The sequence below is a fragment of the Hibiscus syriacus genome, unplaced genomic scaffold (assembly GCF_006381635.1).
Source record: "Hibiscus syriacus cultivar Baekdansim isolate YM2019G1 unplaced genomic scaffold, ASM638163v2 tig00112231_pilon, whole genome shotgun sequence".
NCBI classification, from domain to species: Eukaryota; Viridiplantae; Streptophyta; class Magnoliopsida; order Malvales; family Malvaceae; genus Hibiscus; species Hibiscus syriacus.
In genome coordinates this window covers 3,143,273-3,165,944 of record NW_024063276.1, presented here as the reverse complement: position 1 = coordinate 3,165,944, position 22,672 = coordinate 3,143,273, and positions in this window count along the sequence as shown.

Genomic DNA, 22,672 nt, shown 5'->3' with positions numbered 1-22,672 from the left:
TGCTGCTAGAGGTCGTAGGACAGGACGTGGACGTGGTAGAGGGCGAGTCACTCGACCTTCTGTTACGATAGATGATCCGATGTCACCACGTGGTCTTCCTGTTCAGCAAGTAGATCCGACTCTTTCTCATGATGATCAGTTTACTCCCGTGAGAGACCGTCCCATCACTGAAGATGAGGATACTGAGATGAATGAAGACGCCATTAATAGAGCTATCTTCCGCATGTTTCAGAGAGCTGCTAGAGCCCCTAGTAACATGACTGTAGTGGAGATTTCAAATTCTCTGGTTGCTGCTGGTGTAGTACCATTTGAGGGTATTACTGGTGGACCTCCGACAGATGCTGAGTATTGGCTGGAGGACACAGAGAGGATTATGGATGAGATGGACCTCAGACCTGAGCAAAAGTTAAAGGGGGCCCTAACTATGTTGAAGAAAGAAAGCTTCAGATGGTGGCAATCCATTTCTGGTAGTATTTTGAGGAACCAATTAACATGGGATCTTTTCAAGACGCGCTTCCGGAGTCGCTACATCGGAGAGAGATATCTGCAGGAGCGACGCCAGGAGTTTCAGAATCTGGAGCAGGGTAATATGTCTGTTATGGATTACGAGGTTGAGTTCATCCGATTGAGCCGATATGCTCCTGGACTTGTGGACACTGAGACAGATCGATGCTTGAGGTTCGAGAATGGACTCAGGTATGAGATCAGGAGTCGAGTCGCTACCCATCGAGAGAGAAATTTTGATGCTTTGGTTGAGATAGCCAAGACTGCTGAGGAAATAGAGCGACTGGGTATGGAGCACAGGAGAGATAGTGATCGAGCTCAAACCCGATTCAGGAGGCCTTCTGGTTCTGTTAATTCTTCTGCACATCCTAACAAGAGAGGCAGGGGTGATTCCTTTCAGAGAGGCGGTGCGAGTGTCAGACCTGTTGCATCTGGTGCTTCAACTTTTCAGTCTACTAGACATGGTGGATCTTCTGGGTTGCAACCTTTGCAGACATGTGATTACTGTGGGAAACATCATCTTGGGGAATGCAGAAGAAAATTTGGCACATGTTTTAGATGTGGTTCTAGTGACCATATTATAAGGGATTGCACAGTGTCAGTTTCTACAGTTCAGACACCAGCTCGTACTCCCGCTCGTACTCAGAGTACTGTTCAGACTCCTGCGGGTGGTCGTACTCAGGAGAGAGCACCTGGATCAGTTAATAGGGGCTGAGCATCTCAGAGTAGGGGTCAAGTCAGATCTGAGGCCAGACAACCTGCTTTGGTTTACACTGCTAGACTTCGACAAGATCGTGATGGGCCTAATGTGACTGCAGGTACTGTTACTATTCATTCAGTTCCATACTTTGCATTATTTGATAGTGGCTCTACAAATTCCTATGTATCACATTCCGTTTCTGAGGGTCAAAATATTCCTGTTGAGAATACTGAGCGTTCAGTGATAGTTCAAAGCCCCTTAGGCAAATCCATCGTGTTGGATCGTATTTTTAGAGAGTGCCCTATAGAGATCAATGGGGAGATTTTTCTGGCTGACCTGATAGAGTTACCCTTTGAAGAGTTCGATTTGATTCTCGGCGTAGATTGGTTGGACAAACATCGAGTAAATATTGATTTTGAGACTAAGAGAGTTGTTCTGAAGACCCCGGATAATCGAAAGATTGTAATGATCGGGGAACGACGTGGATTTCTGACGAATGTTGTGTCTGCCTTGGTAGCGGAGAAGATGATCAGGAAGGGTTCCGAGGCGTTTCTTGCTTATATTTTGGACACTAGGAGATCGCAATCTGATATTGAAGGCATCCGAATTGTCAAGGACTTTCCCGATGTTTTTCCCGAGGAGTTGCCTGGATTACCTCCAGATAGAGAAGTCGAGTTTGAGATTGAAGTCTATTCTGGTTCTACCCCGGTTTCAATGGCTCCTTATCGTATGGCCCCAAAGGAGCTTAAGGAACTGAAAGTCCAACTCCAGGAGTTGTTGGACAGGGGATTTATCCGACCCAGTGTATCACCGTGGGGAGCCCCAGTTCTCTTTGTCAAGAAGAAAGATGGGACGTTGAGACTCTGTATTGATTATAGAAAACTGAACAAGCTCACTGTTAAAAATAAATATCCTCTGCCCAGGATCGATGATCTATTTGACCAATTTCGAGGGGCTTCTATCTTTTCAAAGATAGACTTGAGATCTGGTTATTATCAACTCAAAGTGAAAGATTCGGATATTCTGAAGACTGCTTTCCGTACTCGATATGGGCACTATGAGTTTTTAGTGATGTCATTCGGGTTAACTAATGCCCCTGCTGCTTTTATGGATCTGATGCATAGGGTGTTTCGACCTTATTTGGACCAGTTTGTAGTTGTATTCATTGATGACATACTGGTGTATTCTAGAAGTGAGGCAGAACATGAGGAGCATTTAAGTATTGTTCTACAGACACTAAGGGAGAATAAGCTATACGCTAAGTTGAGCAAGTGTGAATTCTGGCTCAGCGAAGTGACTTTTCTTGGACATATCGTCTCTGCTAATGGTATTCAGGTGGATCCGAGCAAAGTGGAGGCTATTATGAACTGGAAGCAACCCAGAAATGTCTCTGAGATCCGTAGTTTCTTGGGCTTAGCTGGTTACTACCGTCGTTTCGTTGAGAGGGTTCTCCCTTATTGCAGCTCCTCTAACGAAACTATTGAGGAAAGATGTTCCATTTGTCTGGTCTGAGGACCAACAAGCTAGCTTTGAGAAATTGAAGACTGTTCTAACTCAAGCCCCAGTGTTGATTCAGCCTGAATCTGGGAAGGATTTTTCTGTCTACAGTGATGCTTCTCATTCTGGGTTAGGATGTGTCTTGATGCAAGAGAAGAAGGTTGTCGCTTATGCGTCACGTTAGTTAAGGTCGCATGAGCGTAATTATCCTACTCACGATCTGGAATTAGCTGCGGTGGTTTTTGCTTTAAAGATCTGGAGACACTACCTCTACGGAGAAAAGTGTTATATCTATATTGATCATAAGAGTCTGAAGTATCTGCTTACTCAGAAAGAATTAAATTTGAGACAGCGTCGCTGGTTGGAGCTTTTAAAGGACTATGATTTTGAGATAGAATATCATCCAGGGAAGGCTAATGTAGTGGCAGACGCCTTGAGCCGTAAGGCGATATCATATCTCAGAGCCTTATTTGCCAACTTGAGCTTATTTGATGATAATAGTTTGTTAGCAGAGTTACAGGTTAAACCTACTTTGGCCGAGGAGATTAAGGCTAAACAACTCCTTGATAACTCGTTGCTTCCCATTATTCAACAAGTTAAGCAAGGATCGAGTTCGGAGTATACTGTGGACCAGGATGGTATTTTGTGTTTTCACGGTCGTTACTGCGTCCCTAAAGATGATGAGTTGAGACTGGTGGGGACAAAATGTACAATAATATTAAAGAGTGCTACTTTTGGATTGGTATGAAGAAAAATATTTCAGATTTTGTGGCGAGGTATTTGACTTGTCAGCAGGTTAAGGCAGAGCACCAGCAACCGTCTGGATTGTTACAGTCAATTAAGATTCCTGAGTGGAAATGGGAGCGTATTACGATGAACTTCGTTACTGGTCTTCCTCTAACTCCTTCCAAAAAGGATTCTATCTGGGTGATTATTGATCGACTCACCAAGTCAGCGCACTTTATCCCTGTTCGGGTTAATTATTCTCTGGATAAACTGGCTAAGTTGTACATTTCTGAGATCGTTAGACTTCATGGTGTTCCGTTGTCTATCATATCTGATCGAGATCCGAGATTCACTTCCAGGTTCTGGAAAGCTTTGCACGAGGCTCTGGGTACTCGTTTGAATTTCAGTACAGCTTTTCATCCTCAAACTGATGGACAGTCTGAGCGAGTGATTAAGGTGTTGGAGGATATGTTACGGGGTTGTGTGATTGATTTTCGTGGTAGTTGGGAAGATTTCTTGCCATTAGCTGAGTTTGCTTACAATAATAGTTATCAGGCAAGTATTCGCATGGCCGTAGATGTCGTACTCCTATATGTTGGACAGAGTTGCATGATAGAAAAACTTTGGGTCCAGACTTGGTACGAGAGACTGAAGATACTGTTAGACTGATCCGTGATCGCTTAAGGGAGGCATTTGATAGGCAGAAGTCATACGCAGATAAGCGACGTAAGGATATCGAGTTTCAGGTTGGAGATCAGGTTTTTCTTAAGATATCTCCATGGAAGAAGGTATTGAGATTTGGACGTAAAGGTAAACTGAGTCCGCGATTTATTGGGTCGTATCGTATTCTGAAGAAAGTCGGACCTGTTGCTTATCAACTTGAGTTACCTCCCCAGCTCAGTCGTATTCATGATGTTTTTCATGTATCTATGTTGAGGCGATACCGTCCAGATCCAGATCACATCATTCAGGTTGATGAGGTAGAGCTGAGACCTGATTTGTCATATGAGGAGGAGTCTGTTCAGGTTTTAGAGAGGGAGGAGCGAGTTCTTCGGAATAGCCGTATTCCAATGGTCAAAGTTCAGTGGAGTAATCGTAGCCCCTCAGAAGCTACTTGGGAGACATTGGAGTCAATGGAGATTCAATTTCCTCATCTGTTTTCATAAGGTAAATTTTGAGGACGAAATTTCTTGTAGAGGGGGAGAATTATAACAACCCGAAAATTTTAAAATAATATTTAATTGGGAATTGAGGTTTTAATTGAGTAATTGGTGAAAATTTGGGGACTAAATTAGAAGTTTTTAAAATTTAAAGCTTGTTTAAGAGTTAAAGAAAATTCAGGGACCAAGCCCTGAATTTACCCTAAAATGTTAGGTAAGGGCTGTTATATACGTGAATTGGTTTCTGATTTCAGAAACCAATTCTTCCCAAATTCCCTCTCCCAACCTCAACTTCCGACGACGATCCCGACGCCGTCCGAATTCCGATCGTCATTTAAAAACCACCATCGTGTTCATCATCGAGCGAGGAACAAACCCTTCAATTTAATTGAAGCGAAACGCTTCGAAACGCCGTGAATTTCAAGTCAAAGCATCGACGTTTTTTTAGCTCAATCGCCTAGAAAAATCCTAAATGCATCGCCGATCGTTGCTCCGTTTACGACACCTCCCGCACCATCGTGTTCCTTGTGCCGTTCCGAGTCCGCCGGTGTCGTCCTCGACCTCCGTTGACGGCGGCGCTTGGGGAGGTGGATCAGTCAAAGATTCGGCCGAGTCAAAATCGAGCTCTCCGCCGTTCAAAAAATTGAACCGATCTTTGTAAGTATCTCGAAATTGCTCAAAATAAATTTTAGAAATTTTTCCGTGATTTTTAGAGCCCTGGAGGACGTCGCACGCGCCCCACGCGTCGCCGCAGGCGAGTGAACGCTGGAAACCGGTTTTGAACCGGGTTTGACCGGTCACGACCCGTTTACCCGACCCGACCAGTTTACCCGACCCGACCCGTTTACCCGACCGTTGACCCGACCCGTTGACCGATGACCGTTGATCGGTGCTATTCTGGGAATTAATTTGGTTTTGGTGCTATTCTGGGAATTAATTCGAAATGGGTGCTATTATAGTAATTTTCGAAACAAAATGATATTTTGGGAATTAATTCGAAAATGATACAATTTGTGTAAAATGTTTGACAGTTTGTTGACCTCCTTTGACCATGACTTTGACCGGCTTTGACCGGCTATTAAACGACCTTTGTTTTCGACCGAGAATACCTATCCTGATAGTTTTCGACGTCCCGAATCCGTTTTTGGGGTCCGTTTTGCTAAATTCAAACCCGAAAGTCTCTAAATCGTCAGTCAAAACCGTTTACTTTAATTTTGACCAAGAATTCGAATTTTCAGATGGTCATACTTTATGTTTTTCGACGTCCTGAATTTGATTCCGAAGACTGTTTTGCCAAATTCTGACCCGAAATTCCCGAATCGAGCTTGTAAACCCAAAAGGCTTAATATTTTAATATTTTGATTATTTAAATGAGATTTGGTCAAGGATATTTTTCAATAAAATATTTTATGAAGGTACTCGTGTTTCACCTGAGCAAGGATCAATTAGATCCGGTATTATCCGTTCGTTAGATCAGCCTGAATCGCGTACTACGAGAATTACCCGTAGGTTTCTGTATATTATTTAAATAATATTTAGATTATTTATATTAGGATTCCAATATAGATTTTTCCAATTCGTAGGGTCTAGCGCTGCAGCAGAACGTGATCGACATACCCAGTAATAGGCTTCCCTATCTGATTTCTCAGACTGTTACAGGTGTGTTTCCTAACAGTATTATATTACTAATTTAAATAATTTATCTGAATACCGAGTATTTGATATTTGATTTGCTGTATATTCTGATATAATTTCTGAATTAAGGTATTTCATACCGATTTCTGAGATCTGCTTATCTGATATCTGAATTATTGATTTGAATTCTGATTTCCGTATTTCTGCATATGATTTCTAAGTATGAAATATTTGTTATGTTTTAAGTGATTAATCATTGTTTTCATTTGAATACATTCATTGTCATTTGGGGGGTATTGTTGAAGGAAGATTATCTGCAGACTTCTCGGCTTTGTGCTCAGGGTCTAAATGGCATGTGCGGTTGGGTGTATGGTTCTGGGGAACCTACACAATTATGATGTGAACGGATGGGGGTAGTGTTCATGTTTTAAAAATAAAAATAAAAACATATTGCATAAACCGATTTCATTGAAAGATTTTATCTGTATATTTTTCTTATATATTGTATGGAGCACACTGAGCTTTTTAGCTCATTCTGTAGTTTTTACCCTTTTTCAGATAGTAGCAGACAGTAAGCTAGCAGATTTGGCATCAGTGGAAATCAAATACTTATTTTGTACGAACATATATTTCTATATGTTTTTCAGTTATGTTTGGTGACATGTATTTGCTATAATTTTGAACATATCTGTATTATTAATATAATGTAGAGAAAATCGCCTCAGTGACCAAAAAAAAGTTATAATATACGATTTTAACCAACTTTTTTTGGATTTGCCAAAATGACCAACAAAATCGCAACGCGAAATAAAAATCGCAACGCGATCCCCAGAATCGCAAATCAGTTTCCAAAATCGCAACGCGATTCTTGAAAATCGCAATGCGATATACGGATTCGCATTGCGATTTTCCAAAATCGCAACGCGAATATGAAAATCGCAACGCGAACACATAAATCGCAACGTGTATCCGTATATCGCAACGCGTATCCGTAAATCGCAATGCGTATCCGTATATCGCAACGCGTATCCGTAAATCGCAACGATAATCCGTAAATCGCAACGAGAATCTGTAAATCGCAACGATAATCCGTAAATCGCAACGAGAATCCGTAAATCGCAACGAGAATCTGTAAATCACAACACTGAAATTTTGGGTATATAACACTGAAATCATAAACTAAATCCCTAAATCGTAACTCATTCCATCTCCATCTATCACTCTCTCCGGCGACATCCGTTCCTATATCCAACGACATCCTTCCCAATCCGGCAACAGGTTTTAGTTTCGCAGCTCGTCTGTTTAGTAAATTAATTTACAACCATGAAATCATCTAATGTTGATCATGTTTGGATAGATTTGTGTTTTGGAGGGTCATGGGATAATGTTCATGGTGTTTTACAATATATGCCTTTACCCATGAATCTTCAACTAAAATTGTCTTTACAAAAGTTAACTTATGAAACTCTAATGCTACGTGTTTCAAATAAATTGAATTTAGAGCCCCTAAGTGGATTTAGGCTATCTTATCAGAGAAATGGTAAAGTTTATTTGTTAACCGACAATGAAGATGTTGAACGATTCATTGCTTACATTAGTGTTTCACAAGATGATGTTACATTGTATGTTGTTGAACCTAGAAGTAGTATTGTTGGGTCAGTAGCGGGTAGTAATCAACTAAGTTTTTCTCAAAACCCACAACCTTTCTCTAATCCAAATCCCAATCAACTTTCAGCACCAAATTCCGGTTTTCGTATTGACCAGTTAGACGATGATGAGCCAACAGAAAAAATTGTGAGTACTAGTCAGTATTCGAAATTTGGTCTTGGTCAATATCCGGACTTTGATATTGGTCAATACACGGATTTTGATGATGTTTCAGAAGAAGAAACAGACCATGTGTGTAATGATTTTAATATTGGTCAATACCCGAATTTTGATGATGAAACACCCGTTGCCGAGGAAGATGTTGTTGATGATAATGAGGAGGAAGTTACGACTGTGAATGAACATGTTGAACATCCATTCTGTAATTCATATAATCCTGAAGAAGAAAAAGAAGAAGAAAAAGTCCCCGAAGAAAAGAAAATGCCACGGGAGTATAACTGGAATATGCCAGAATTACTTCAGTTACCGGAAGAAGAGGACCACAATCTCCTCTGGCTCCGCTCGTTTGTTGTGGCGCGGTCTCGTCTCTAATAACTGTAATATTGAGCTTCTTTGGCTTCTTGTTTCCAGAACGAGTCCAATAATTGATCGCATCCAAGAATTTAGCCAAATGAGAGCTCCATCCCTTAATAACATCTCTTAAATCAGCCAATGATATGTAATTTATCATGCTGTCATACACTATTGTCTTAAGGGATGGGAGCTGAAGCTCGACGAGAATCCAATGTTTACGTTCCAAAACAGGGATAAACACCTGCAATCATAAGTAATAATTCATTCATTTGCGCACTTATTTTATAAAACCTTTAAACTCAATCTAAAATAAATACTAACCTTATCGACCTCCCACCATGCAGGATAAAGTTTAGCTTGTCCATTGCCCAAATCAAATGATTCATTTCGTGCATTCTTCAAGTGAACGGCGTGAAAAGACGTCGGCATAATTGTATATCGTATATTTTTATTTTTCTTAAGTTTTCTTATTATTAGAAGACGTGTCACCCACGCATCGATATGCTGTTTTACAAAAAAAGACATATATTAGTGACTTACATAAATTTAAAAAAAAAATTAATCAAATTGAAATATAAGAAAAATATAAGACTTACCCCCCCATCGAAATAGCCATTGTCTTCGACCCCTAATAATACGCCCCACCAAGACCGATCAAGCAACAAATAGATATCATCGGTGAGCTTGCATATGTCAGTGAAACACCCCTGGCTCCGCTCATGTAGATAAAAATCAACAGCGGTCTTAGCCCAAAGGGTGTTATCCAGAATTGTGTCCGGTAGTTGTTCCCTCTCCTCTTCAGATACCGGTATGGTACTGGCCGGTAACTCATACAAGAGCCAACTTGAATCCATCATGTCCGGCACGTCAGAGGGTTTCTCAAGAAGCCTACATATGACGCCATGTGAATCGGGCTCTTGAATGGTGGGAGGGACCTCTTCAATGATGACAGTGGCCTCTTGAACGGTGGGAGGGGACTCTCGAGGAATGATAGGGGGGGCCTCTTCAACGATAGGAGTGGACTCTTGAGGGATGACAGGCGAGTCGGGCTTCTTCTTGCGGTGTCTTCGCACTATTGGGGTGTACGGAGACTTAATAGCACGTGCACGCTGTCTGATGCGTGAACTCTGTCGTGCAAGCATAACCCGACGTAAAGCATCCACTCTATCGGGCCGCTAAATAATTAAATACAAAAATCAGTAAATAAACAGACATGATATTTAAACAGTGAAAACAAAGACAAATATGTTTCAAACTTGCATTGTATTCACCCAAGTCATTATTCTATCATAGTTCACAAAATGCATCAGATAACAAAGAAAAATATGTTTCAAACTAATACCCTGAAGTTAGTATTTGTCTTTGTTTTGTCTTTTGGTTGAAAGTAAATTTATCCATTCAAGTTTCAATTTGCAGAAGAAGAAATAGTTTACTTTCGCAACACGAAACTTAAAATCGCAACGCGAAACCAAAATCGCAACGCGAAATGAAAATCGCAACGACAGAATCGCAATGCGAAATGAAAATCGCAACGAAAGAATCGCAACGCGAAATGAAAATCGCAATGCGATTTTGGTTTCGCGTTGCGATCTTGTCGTTGCGATTTTGGTTTCGCGTTGCGATTCTGTCGTTGCGATTTTCATTTCGCGTTGCGATTTTGGTTTCGCGTTGCGATTTTAAGTTTCGTGTTGCGAAAGTAAACTATTTCTTCTTCTGCAAATTGAAACTTGAATGGATAAATTTACTTTCAACCAAAAGACAAAACAAAGACAAATACTATTTCACAGTGTTAAAGAATACACAGTTTAGCAGAATTGGCAGCAACGGAACAAATTTACTTTCAACCAAAAGACAAAACAAAGACAAATACTATTTCACAGTGTTATAGAATACACAGTTTAGCAGAATTGGCAGCAACCGAACAAATTTACTTTCAACCAAAAGACAAAACAAAGACAAATACTATTTCACAGTGTTATAGAATACACAGTTTAGCAGAACCCCACGGAAACAGATTCCATGCATTCAGGTCCTCTACCAATATTATTAGCTCCCGATGAATAGGTTGTCTGGCCTCTCTGCCTAAAAAGCCGGCATACACAAGTAGTAGAAGGCATACTCGGACAACATCGACGTCATCCATCCGAGTGAAACCAGCTTTCTTATTAAACAATTTCTTCAGGTCGTCGACATGTAGGTTCGGCTTCTCCATTGACTCATCCGGAAAAACCCGGGATAACCATGATGGGCGGGCGATATGACGAGTGTACCGGCCTACATCATCGTGTCCGAATCGTAGACCAGTGATTAAGCAGAACTCCTTCCGCCCAAAACAAGTATACGCTGGTGGAAAATGAAACCATATCTCTTCCTCACCACGTTGTATACTGTCGGGTAGATTTGATGTCATGGTCTGAAGCCACAAATGGGTCAAATTAGCATCTCCACCCGGATGCTGTACTCTCAGCCATGGCCCGAAGCAGGTTTCCTCAAACAATTGTCTTTGAGCAGGTGAAAGCTTCTTTGCAATTGTAGTGGCCAGGCTGACTTTATTTCTCAAGGTCAATTGAGCCGAAAAAAATTTCTACAAAAACAATAAACATACCAAGTTAGATATACCAAAAACTACACTGTGAAGATATACCAAAAACAATAAACATAAAAAGTAGTAGTTTATTCTTGAAACTAAAATTTGCAACACTGTTTTGTCTTTTGGTTGAAATGAAAATCGCAACGAGAGAATCGCAACGCGAGATGACAATCGCAACGAGAGAATCGCAACGCGAAATGAAAATCGCAACGAGAGAATCGCAACGCGAAATGAAAATCGCAATGCGATTTTGGTTTCGCGTTGCGATTCTCTCGTTGCGATTTTCATTTCGCGTTGCGATTCTCTCGTTGCGATTTTCATTTCTCTCGTTGCGACAGTCATTCTCTCGTTGCGATTTTCATTTATCTCGTTGCGACTCTTCTGCAAATTGAAACTTGAATGGATTGCATTACTTCAACCAAAAGACAGAACAAAGACAAAGACAAATACTAACTTGAAAATCGGAACGAGAGAATAGCAACGCGAAATGAAAATCGCAACGACAGAATCGTAACGCGAAATGAAATCTAAGTGAAATGGTTAATCTATTATTGAAATGACCAGTAAACTTATCATCAGTTTCAATATGAAAAACCTACAATAATGCAAACATTTCAAAATAAAAATAATTAAAAAAACTAACCCTCGGAGGTTGATTTTCCATTTCTGAATATTGTGAGGGATTTCTGACCGTGAATGGTTGTGAGGGATTTCGCCGGAGATGGGGACGGAAATCTTCGGAGATGGGGACGGATTTCTTCGCCGTAGAGAGTGAGAGATGGAGATGGGACTGAGTTGTGATTTTAGGTTTTAGGTTATGAGTTGCGATTACGGGATTTTGTCTTAATATTCTTTTTGTAATTTGAAAATAAAATACGCGTAGCGATTATAATGGCGCTTTAAATATCGCGTTGCGATTTACGGATACGCGTTGCGATTTTATGTATTATCGTTGCGATTTACGGATACGCGTTGCGATATACGGATACGCATTGCGATTTACCCATACGCGTTGCGATTTACGGATACACGTTGCGATTTACGGATACGCGTTGCGATTTATGTGTTCACGTTGCGATTTTCATATTCGCGTTGCGATTTTGGAAAATCGCAATGCGAATTTGTACTATCGCATTGCGATTTTCAAGAATCGCGTTGCGATTTTGGAAACTGATTTGCGATTCTGGGGATCGCGTTGCGATTTTTATTTCGCGTTGCGATTTTGTTGGTCATTTTGGCAAATCCAAAAAAAGTTGGTTAAAATCGTATATTATAACTTTTTTTTGGTCACTGAGGCGATTTTCTCTATAATGTATTGTAAGATATTAAAAAAAAAATCTATGAATGGGATATGTGACCACTTAGGTTTGAGTCTAACTCACAGACCGGGTCTAGGGGGTTAAACAACTTCTCATGCCAATCTTTATAGGTTTCAGTCATTTTCTCTATGAGCCTTTTGATGTTCTTATTGGCCGTCTCTACTGCCCCATTCATCTTTGGGCGATAAGTGGTGGAATTATGATGTTTTATTTTGAACTGTTTACAGACCGAGTCCATCATCTTATTATTTAAATTCAACGCATTATCGGAGATAATCCTCTCTGGTAAACCATATCTACAAATGATCTCCTTCTTTAAGAATTTGCATATTGTAGACTGGGTAACATTTGCGTAAGAAGCCGCTTCTACCCACTTGGTGAAATAATCTATGGCTACCAGAATGAAGCGATGACCATTTGAAGCTTTGGGCGAAATTTGTCCAATAACATCCATGCCCCACATTGAGAATGGCCACGGAGCTGTCATTACGTGCAACGGATGAGGAGGAGTATGTATCCTATCTCCATAAATCTGACATTTGTGACATTTTCGGGCATAATTGATACAGTCTGTTTCCATAGTTGACCAATAATACCCAAATCTCATAATCTGCCTAGCCATAGCATGCCCATTAGCATGGGTACCACATATTCCCTCATGCACTTCTTCAAGAATCAATTTGGCTTCTTTCACGTCCACACATCTTAACAGGACCTGATCCAGACTTTTCTTGTATAGAGTCTCACCATCAAGCACATACCCTGATGCCATTCTTCTAATGGTTCTCTTATCATTCTCAGTGGCATGTTCTGGATAACTCTGATACTTTGTATATTGCAAGATATCATAATACCATGGGTTTCATCTTCTTCCTCTTCAATATTAAAACAATGGGCTGGATACTCATAAGCTTTCATTTCAATGGGCATCATATTTGAATGTTCGTTCATCTTAAATGTTGTTGCCAGTGTGGCTAAGGCATCTGCCATTTGATTCTCTTCTCTGGGGAGGTAATTGAAAGTTACTTATTCAAATTCTTCAACAAGTTCCATAACCAACTTATAGTATTCTACCAGCTTAGGATCTTTTGTCTCCCATTCTCCCCTGAGTTGGTATATTACCAAAGTTGAATCTCCATATACTTTAAGCATTTTTACTTTGCGATCAACGACAGCTCTAAGACCAAGAACACAAGCTTCATACTCGACCATATTGTTAGTACAATCAAAATTAAGCCGACTGGTGAAAGGATAATGCTCTCCCTCTAGGGAGACCAAAATTGCCCCGATTCCATATCCCATGGCATTTAAAGCACCATCGAAGTTCAACTTCCAATATTTGCTAGTGGATGCAACTGCTTCTTTTACCAAAATAGACATTAAATCTTCATCTGGAAAATCAAAGCTCAACGACTCATATTCTTTCAAAGCCCTGCTTGCAATGAATTCCGCTATAGCACTTCCTTTAATTGCAGTCTGGTTTACATACTGGATGTCAAACTCGGACAATAAGATCTGCCAACAAGCTAATCTTCCAGATAATGCAGGCACACCCATTAGATATTTCAAGGGATCAAGCTTGGATATAAGCCAAGTAGTATGATACAACATATATTGTCTAAGCCTTCGGGTAGCCCATACTAAAGCGCAACACAACTTTTCAATGGGTGAGTATCTTGTCTCACATTCAGTGAACTTCTTACTGAGATAATAAATAGCCCTTTCTTTCTTCTCAGTTTGGTCACGTTGCCCCAGCACACTCCATTGAATTTTCATAAACCGATAAATACAGAATCATTGGTTTGCCTGAGATAGGTGGCGCCAAGATTGGAGTGCTCGACAAATATCTTTTCACTGCTTCAAAAGCTTTTTGACAATCCTCACTCCATTCCCCTGAGTTATTCTTACGAAGAAGGCGGAATATGGGACCACACTTTTCCGTCAGCTGTGAAATAAACCGAGCTATATAATTCAATCTCCCCAAAAATCCTCTGACTTCTTTTTGTGTTCGTGGGGCTGGCAAGTCTTGAATAGCCTTTACTTTATCTGGGTCTATTTCAATTCCTTTTTGGCTTACTACGAATCCCAATAACTTCCCAGATGTCACCCAAAAAGTATATTTATTTGGGTTGAGTTTTAGCTGGCATCTTCTTAGTCTTTTAAAAAACTTTCACAAATTCCCAATATGTTCTTCCTCTGTCTTAGCTTTGACAATCATATCATCGACATAAATGTAACACCCCCAACCCGTACCCGACCCGGATACGAGTCCGACGTGTCACATTGACTTTTCAAATCTTGACTCTTAAGAAAAATCCCGGGAAATTTAAAACTTTATTTAAAACAAAATACAGACTTGATCAGAGTGTTCGTACTTAATGACTTATTACATGCCAACACTTTATACATAACCAAATACATACTTTGTCAAATACTTCTGATCTGATCTTTTAGTAGTGATACTGTCTTTGCCACTTCTATTCTTTCACTTCTCGTTCTTGGTACCTACGTGTAAATCACTTACACGCTAAGTCATAGACTTAGTGAGGCATATAAAACATATAATATAACCATATATCATTTCATATAAATAAAAGACATACATATACAAACATTATCAATAATCCTTTCCACTTACCATATACTCATCATATAACACATATAATTCATGTATGTGCATTCATATCATTGAATCACTACATATCAATATGCATGAATCTATGGTATGATAACAATATACAATCAGGTCATGCACACATGCAACTTACCTTCTTTTATCACTTTCACTTTCATTTGTCTTTCAATTTCATTGCCCATGTATATTATTGAGAATAGAGGTATGTGAGTACATTGAGGTTGTGCACTAATGCTGTCACCACAGCTCGTATAAATGTCCCGAAGAACCTATCCAGAGGTCACACAGACCCCGGTAACTATCCAGAGGTCACAAAGAACCTCGGCAACTGTCCATAGGTCCCAAAGAACCTAGGTAAACTGTCCATATGTTCCTTAGAACATAGGTATATTGTCCATATGTCTCGAAAGACATAGGTAAAACCCTCGACTCTTGGCATGCCAACTATACCTATAGCTCTCGTATCATATACTATGGGCATTTATTTATACATTTCGTATCACTTGTTCTTTCTCTTCTGTCACATACCACATGTATGTGTAACCATATATCTCATATCATATCACATGTATTATATATATATACATGTATTCATGTAAATCATTTCATGTAATTCATATCACATATATCACATGTGCATATAAGCTTATAGCTTCTTTCACATATACATGTAGTCACATAGCTTTCTTTCATGTAACCATGCATGTCATGTCAAATAACATATATCATATGTTGCATTTTCACTTAAGCATATAAATCATATAACATAGCATCCATCTATTTCTATGTATTAATGCATACATGGTAATCACATAACAATTTAGAAGTTACTTCTTACCATAGTAACTCCATCACTGGCTCATCACAAGTCAATGTTAATTCAATAAAATAAGTACAAAATAAATTGCACTCACCTTAGTTTTGCTTTGATTCGATTCTAATTCCTCAATTGTCCTGAAACGGATCACTTTCTATCTCTACATAACAATACACAGATTCATATCAATATTCCAATTGATATATTCTAAACTGTCACTTCTTAGACTAAGAGAAAAGCACATTTCCTCTTTCAATGAAGGTATGCATCGATGCACTACTTGTGCATCGGTGCATAAAATGCATTCGATGTTTTTATTTTAAAAGGATGCATCGATGCATTATCTATGCATCGATGCATCAAAGGCATTCGATGTTCTTCTTTTAAAGGAATGCATCGATGCACTTATGAATGTGCATCGATGCACCTTGTCCAGAAATTGCATTTCAAGCTCGAAATTCATCAATTCTTCATTCAATTCTTCTATTTTAATCCCCTATTATGACTTTAAACTCAACTATCATTATTGAAACCAACTTATGTCCATATAAATCATATTTATCTTCCATATTTCATCAAGATTCTTAAAATTAAGAATCTTACTAAACTTTTAAATTTGTTATAAATCTTTTCTAACTTCATAAATCTCTTATTCTTCTTGATGACAAGTCAAATTCCATCTTAAAAATCTCTTATTAACTCTTTTCCAAAATTTCTTTTAAAAACCCATTTTCTTTAATCTTTCATAACTTTTTTATCTTTCAATCTTAAGATAACCTAAGCTTTCCTTAAGCTTAGTTATTATCTAATGATCAAAACCCAACCATAAATTTAGCAAATAACCAACTAACAAAGAAACTCACCTTTGCAAGCTGGCTTTTCACGTTTGAGAGAAGATGAAGATGAAGAAGATAAGTCTAAAACTTATCTCTTCAATCATACCTCTCATATATTATAATACCCATTTATTAATATTTAATATTATCATTGTTCAATGACCATTTTGCCTTTCATCTACTTTAATAATTACTAACAACTTTTAGGAATTATTTTCAAATAAATCATTGAATTATTCCATTCTTCTACTTAATTCATCAAATTCTTAAACTTTACAATTTAGCCACTAACCCCTAGTCTGGGATGTTACAATTCTCTTCTCCTTAAGAAAATTCGTCCTCGAATTTTCACTTTATAACAATATGAAGCAATCCTTATATACAGTCCTCTTTAATTACTCAATACATATCTCTTTCACTCATGCTATAAATAATCTAACACCACTTATAACACTTATCCTACTTGATTCTTTAAACTCTATCATTCTCATATCTTTCTCTATTTATTCCTCATTATCAAGATTTCCTTATAGCATAACTAAACCATATATTTTCTCATGTTCTCATACGCTATTTAATCCACTCAAGTAACCACAAATCTTATTTACCTGAACATTATACCTTAATGGGTTTATATCAATAAAACTACTACAATTAACTTATAACTAAAATTAGTACTTCTCTCATCAATTTACTGTTCAAATGTAATTATGCTAGCCTAAATCAACCAATATCATAACACATTTACTATACAACCGAAAAATACCTACTAATAATTATGGGTCCTCACAGTCTTCATTATCATTAAGATTATATATTCTAGCAGTGGAGCGCATCTCCTGTTGAGTAGAAGATTCTGTTTGATTTCTTTCTCTACCTCTACCCCTACCTCTTTGAGACATCAAAACAGATCGTTCTGATTGTGCAAGCTCTCTGTCATTCAATGGACAATCTCTCATGAAATGTCCTATTTCCCCACATCGGAAACAAGCTCCAGATTTAATTCTACATATCCCACCATGATATCTTCCACAATTCTGACAATGACTCAATTGTGCTCTTCCATCACCAGACTCTACAAATTGAGTCTGTCTATCTCTCATCTGACTTGATCCTCTAGCGGAGGATGTCATCGACTCTGACCGTGCTTGAGATCGAAAATCAGAATCTCTACTTCTTTTAGGTGATACTAAACTCGATGAAGGCCCCGTTCTTTTAAAAGATTGAACTCTTTGATCCCCATAACGTTCATTCTGAGCTCTTTCAAGAGCTTTTGCACGATTCACTACCTCTTGAAACGAGGACATATTTAACACAATCAACATCTCCTTTAATCTCGGGCGTAAGCCCTCCACAAATCATTCGCATGCATCTTTTTCTGTTGGAACTAACTCAGCCGCAAAACGACTCAACTTATTGAATTCACACTCATATTCATATATAGTGTGATCCAATTGCTTCAGATTCAAGAATTCTTGTTTCATTTGCTTGATGAACTGGTCTCCTATATACTTGTGTTTGAACTCTTCTAAAAACAAGAACCATGTCACTTGGTCACTTGTCATTCTTAGAGTAACGTTCGTCCGCCATATTCTCGCTTGTCCACGAAGCAAGGAGACTACTCCGTCTAACTTTTCCATATCAGAACAATGAAGTCTATCTAGCATAATCTTTACGTCATTGAGCCAAAAGTCTGCTTCAACAGGACTCTCCTTTGAATTCAGGAGCTCCTAATCCTTTTAAATCTTTTGCTATATTCCTTCTCGGAGTGGAAGGAGCAGGAGATTGGAAACGCATCAACACCGCGTCTAACGTTCTAAAGAAAACGTCTTGGTCTTGCACAGGCACTCCAGAAAGTGTCTGTCCTTCACCTTGCCTGGCCAGGGCAGGTGAATTACTACCTTCAGCTAATCTATCATTTCCCGCTACGTCTCGGGAGTTGTCTTGTCCAGAAATCTAATAAAATACAATCATATCATTCTATTAGCAAAACAGTATACTTACTTTCTATCATATCAGAAGTTTTCACTATTTCGTTGGCATGTATACTTTTTAAAACACTTTTGACTTCGTTTTTAGCCTAGAATCGGCTAAACCGTAGCTCTGATACCATTAAATGTAACACCCCCAACCCGTACCCGACCCAGATACGAGTCCGACGTGTCACATTGACTTTTCAAATCTTGACTCTTAAGAAAAATCTCGGGAAATTTAAAACTTTATTTAAAACAAAATACAGACTTGATTAGAGTGCTCGTACTTAATGACTTATTACATGCCAACACTTTATACATAACCAAATACATACTTTGTCAAATACTTCTGATCTGATCTTTTAGTAGTGATACTGTCTTTGCCACTTCTATTCTTTCACTTCTCGTTCTTGGTACCTACGTGTAAATCACTTACACGCTAAGTCATAGACTTAGTGAGGCATATAAAACATATAATATAACCATATATCATTTCATATAAATAAAAGACATACATATACAAACATTATCAATAATCCTTTCCACTTACCATATACTCATCATATAACACATATAATTTATGTATGTGCATTCATATCATTGAATCACTACATATCAATATGCATGAATCTATGGTATGATAACAATATACAATCAGGTCATGCACACATGCAACTTACCTTCTTTTATCACTTTCACTTTCATTTGTCTTTCAATTTCATCGCCCATGTATATTATTGAGAATAGAGGTATAAGAGTACATTGAGGTTGTGCACTAATGCTGTCACCAAAGCTCGTATAAATGTCCCGAAGGACCTATCCAGAGGTCACACAGACCCCGGTAACTATCCAGAGGTCACAAAGAACCTCGGCAACTGTCCATAGGTCCCAAAGAACCTAGGTAAACTGTCCATATGTTCCTTAGAACATAGGTATATTGTCCATATGTCTCGAAAGACATAGGTAAAACCCTCGACTCTTGGCATGCCAACTATACCTATAGCTCTCGTATCATATACTATGGGCATTTATTTATACATTTCGTATCACTTGTTCTTTCTCTTCTGTCACATACCACATGTATGTGTAACCATATATCTCATATCATATCACATGTATTATATATATATACATGTATTCATGTAAATCATTTCATGTAATTCATATCACATATATCACATGTGCATATAAGCTTATAGCTTCTTTCACATATACATGTAGTCACATAGCTTTCTTTCATGTAACCATGCATGTCATGTCAAATAACATATATCATATGTTGCATTTTCACTTAAGCATATAAATCATATAACATAGCATCCATCTATTTCTATGTATTAATGCATACATGGTAATCACATAACAATTTAGAAGTTACTTCTTACCATAGTAACTCCATCACTGGCTCATCACAAGTCAATGTTAATTCAATAAAATAAGTACAAAATAAATTGCACTCACCTTAGTTTTGCTTTGATTCGATTCTAATTCCTCAATTGTCCTGAAACGGATCACTTTCTATCTCTACATAACAATACACAGATTCATATCAATATTCCAATTGATATATTCTAAACTGTCACTTCTTAGACTAAGAGAAAAGCACATTTCCTCTTTCAATGAAGGTATGCATCGATGCACTACTTGTGCATCGGTGCATAAAATGCATTCGATGTTTTTATTTTAAAAGGATGCATCGATGCATTATCTATGCATCGATGCATCAAAGGCATTCGATGTTCTTCTTTTAAAGGAATGCATCGATGCACTTATGAATGTGCATCGATGCACCTTGTCCAGAAATTGCATTTCAAGCTCGAAATTCATCAATTCTTCATTCAATTCTTCTATTTTAATCCCCTATTATGACTTTAAACTCAACTATCATTATTGAAACCAACTTATGTCCATATAAATCATATTTATCTTCCATATTTCATCAAGATTCTTAAAATTAAGAATCTTACTAAACTTTTAAATTTGTTATAAATCTTTTCTAACTTCATAAATCTCTTATTCTTCTTGATGACAAGTCAAATTCCATCTTAAAAATCTCTTATTAACTCTTTTCCAAAATTTCTTTTAAAAACCCATTTTCTTTAATCTTTCATAACTTTTTTATCTTTCAATCTTAAGATAACCTAAGCTTTCCTTAAGCTTAGTTATTATCTAATGATCAAAACCCAACCATAAATTTAGCAAATAACCAACTAACAAAGAAACTCACCTTTGCAAGCTGGCTTTTCACGTTTGAGAGAAGATGAAGATGAAGAAGATAAGTCTAAAACTTATCTCTTCAATCATACCTCTCATATATTATAATACCCATTTATTAATATTTAATATTATCATTGTTCAATGACCATTTTGCCTTTCATCTACTTTAATAATTACTAACAACTTTTAGGAATTATTTTCAAATAAATCATTGAATTATTCCATTCTTCTACTTAATTCATCAAATTCTTAAACTTTACAATTTAGCCACTAACCCCTAGTCTGGGATGTTACAATTCTCTTCTCCTTAAGAAAATTCGTCCTCGAATTTTCACTTTATAACAATATGAAGCAATCCTTATATACAGTCCTCTTTAATTACTCAATACATATCTCTTTCACTCATGCTATAAATAATCTAACACCACTTATAACACTTATCCTACTTGATTCTTTAAACTCTATCATTCTCATATCTTTCTCTATTTATTCCTCATTATCAAGATTTCCTTATAGCATAACTAAACCATATATTTTCTCATGTTCTCATATGCTATTTAATCCACTCAAGTAACCACAAATCTTATTTACCTGAACATTATACCTTAATGGGTTTATATCAATAAAACTACTACAATTAACTTATAACTAAAATTAGTACTTCTCTCATCATTTACTGTTCAAATGTAATTATGCTAGCCTAAATCAACCAATATCATAACACATTTACTATACAACCGAAAAATACCTACTAATAATTATGGGTCCTCACAGTCTTCATTATCATTAAGATTATATATTCTAGCAGTGGAGCGCATCTCCTGTTGAGTAGAAGATTCTGTTTGATTTCTTTCTCTACCTCTACCCCTACCTCTTTGAGACATCAAAACAGATCGTTCTGATTGTGCAAGCTCTCTGTCATTCAATGGACAATCTCTCATGAAATGTCCTATTTCCCCACATCGGAAACAAGCTCCAGATTTAATTCTACATATCCCACCATGATATCTTCCACAATTCTGACAATGACTCAATTGTGCTCTTCCATCACCAGACTCTACAAATTGAGTCTGTCTATCTCTCATCTGACTTGATCCTCTAGCGGAGGATGTCATCGACTCTGACCGTGCTTGAGATCGAAAATCAGAATCTCTACTTCTTTTAGGTGATACTAAACTCGATGAAGGCCCCGTTCTTTTAAAAGATTGAACTCTTTGATCCCCATAACGTTCATTCTGAGCTCTTTCAAGAGCTTTTGCACGATTCACTACCTCTTGAAACGAGGACATATTTAACACAATCAACATCTCCTTTAATCTCGGGCGTAAGCCCTCCACAAATCATTCGCATGCATCTTTTTCTGTTGGAACTAACTCAGCCGCAAAACGACTCAACTTATTGAATTCACACTCATATTCATATATAGTGTGATCCAATTGCTTCAGATTCAAGAATTCTTGTTTCATTTGCTTGATGAACTGGTCTCCTATATACTTGTGTTTGAACTCTTCTAAAAACAAGAACCAGGTCACTTGGTCACTTGTCATTCTTAGAGTAACGTTCGTCCGCCATATTCTCGCTTGTCCACGAAGCAAGGAGACTACTCCGTCTAACTTTTCCATATCAGAACAATGAAGTCTATCTAGCATAATCTTTACGTCATTGAGCCAAAAGTCTGCTTCAACAGGACTCTCCTTTGAATTCAGGAGCTCCTAATCCTTTTAAATCTTTTGCTATATTCCTTCTCGGAGTGGAAGGAGCAGGAGATTGGAAACGCATCAACACCGCGTCTAACGTTCTAAAGAAAACGTCTTGGTCTTGCACAGGCACTCCAGAAAGTGTCTGTCCTTCACCTTGCCTGGCCAGGGCAGGTGAATTACTA